General features: G+C 47.7%; 1 non-coding gene across 1 annotated transcript; it reads right to left on the reverse strand.

The window, feature by feature from the left end:
- Positions 1 to 265: 265 nt before the first annotated feature.
- On the reverse strand, positions 266 to 2,168 carry LOC125076342. The gene has a single exon (XR_007120315.1). It is a non-coding gene; the product is annotated as a small subunit ribosomal RNA (ribosomal RNA).
- Positions 2,169 to 2,500: the final 332 nt, after the last annotated feature.

A 2,500-nucleotide genomic window follows, 5' to 3' on the forward strand; every position in this document is an offset into this window, starting at 1 on the left:
AAAAAAAAAAAAGAAATATACATTTTATTTGAAGATGACGATGTGCGTTAACACATCGTACTTTCCTCGAAATCGACATCGAAAAATATCAGAATAGGACGCGTTACACGACTCTGGACTCTGACTCGGACACACTGCTGTGTGAGAGAGAGAGAGTGAGAATCGCGTCCTCGCATCGAAACGACACATTCCGAACGTCGATATTTGTGTTTTAGAATTTTATTATCGTTCATTATCGCACTCTTTCGAGATTGATAATTTACGTTAATGATCCTTCCGCAGGTTCCCCTACGGAAACCTTGTTACGACTTTTACTTCCTCTAAATGATCAAGTTTGGTCAACTTCCCAGCAACGCCGACGGCCGTGAAGCCACCGCGTGTCGGTCCGAAGACCTCACTAAATCATTCAATCGGTAGTAGCGACGGGCGGTGTGTACAAAGGGCAGGGACGTAATCAACGCGAGCTTATGACTCGCGCTTACTAGGAATTCCTCGTTTATGGGGGATAATTGCAAACCCCAATCCCCAGCACGAAGGAGTTTCAACGGGTTGCCCGGGCCTCTAGGCCAGGGAGAACATGCTGATTCCTTCAGTGTAGCGCGCGTGCGGCCCAGGACATCTAAGGGCATCACAGACCTGTTATTGCTCAATCTCGTGCGGCTCGAAGCCGCCGGTCCCTCTAAGAAGAATTTTAATACGCCGCCATTGAGTTGCTCGACCGAAATCGAGCACACCTAAATGACGACGCCTATTTAGCAGGCTAGAGTCTCGTTCGTTACCGGAATTAACCAGACAAATCGCTCCACCAACTAAGAACGGCCATGCACCACCACCCACCGAATCAAGAAAGAGCTATTAATCTGTCAATCCTTCCGGTGTCCGGGCCTGGTGAGATTTCCCGTGTTGAGTCAAATTAAGCCGCAGGCTCCACTCCTGGTGGTGCCCTTCCGTCAATTCCTTTAAGTTTCAGCTTTGCAACCATACTCCCCCCGGAGTCCAAAATCTTTGGTTTCCCGGAAGCTGCCCGCCGAGCCATTGTAGTAACGTCGGCGGATCGCTAGATGACATATTTACGGTTAGAACTAGGGCGGTATCTAATCGCCTTCGAACCTCTAACTTTCGTTCTTGATTGATGAAAACACCTTTGGCAAATGCTTTCGCTGATGTTCGTCTTGCGACGATCCAAGAATTTCACCTCTAACGTCGCAATACGAATGCCCCCAGTTATCCCTATTAATCATTACCTCGGAGTTCTGAAAACCAACAAAATAGAACCGAGATCATATTCTATTATTCCATGCACGAAATATTCAAGCGGCATTTTGAGCCCGCTTTGAGCACTCTAATTTGTTCAAAGTAAAATTGTCGGCCCATCTCGACACTCACTGAAGAGCACCGCGATAGGATTTTGATATTGAACCGGCGTTTTACCGCCGGCTCACCGACGATATGCTCCGCAGACGTGTCAGTATCACCGCGGATGCGGTGCACCGACAGCGCGGCGCACAAATGCAACTACGAGCTTTTTAACCGCAACAATTTTAGTATACGCTATTGGAGCTGGAATTACCGCGGCTGCTGGCACCAGACTTGCCCTCCAATTGTTCCTCGTTAAAATATTTAAAGTGTACTCATTCCGATTACGAGGCCTCGAAAGAGTCCCGTATCGTTATTTTTCGTCACTACCTCCCCGTGCCGGGAGTGGGTAATTTGCGCGCCTGCTGCCTTCCTTGGATGTGGTAGCCGTTTCTCAGGCTCCCTCTCCGGAATCGAACCCTGATTCCCCGTTACCCGTGACAACCATGGTAGTCGCAGAAACTACCATCGAAAGTTGATAAGGCAGACATTTGAAAGATGCGTCGCCGGTACTGGACCATGCGATCGGCAAAAGTTATCCAGATTCATCAAAATTAACGACTTCGGACGAGACGCCCTCCGTCGATTGGTTTTGATCTAATAAAAGCACTCATCCCATCACTGGTCAGAGTTCTGATTGCATGTATTAGCTCTAGAATTACCACAGTTATCCAAGTAACTGAGTAAGATCTAAGGAACCAAAACTGATATATTGAGCCATTCGCGGTATCGCCTTAATACGGCTTGCACTGAGACATGCATGGCTTAATCTTTGAGACAAGCATATAACTACTGGCAGGATCAACCAGGGAGCTAACCGAGACTTGTTGAAGTCGTCAATTACTCTTCTCGTTTCATATTCGCATATAAAATACACACAAACTTATGCATGCATGTACAATATACGCACAGTATGAAACGAGCGTCTCACCGTATCGTCGATCGCGTTAGACGCGATAGATTTTAACGGTTGACTCTTATAAAAATTTATATGAGACACAAACGCGCTTTAAGCACGCGCGCGCGCGTGCGTGCGCTATAATATATAACGCGACGACAGCGGCGGCGGCGGCGGCGGCGGCGGAGGCGTCTTCACATAATGACACATAACGGTCACGAATTCGAACGTTCTAAACGAGATCGA

Source organism: Vanessa atalanta, unplaced genomic scaffold, assembly GCF_905147765.1.
Source record: "Vanessa atalanta unplaced genomic scaffold, ilVanAtal1.2, whole genome shotgun sequence".
NCBI lineage: Eukaryota > Metazoa > Arthropoda > Insecta > Lepidoptera > Nymphalidae > Vanessa > Vanessa atalanta.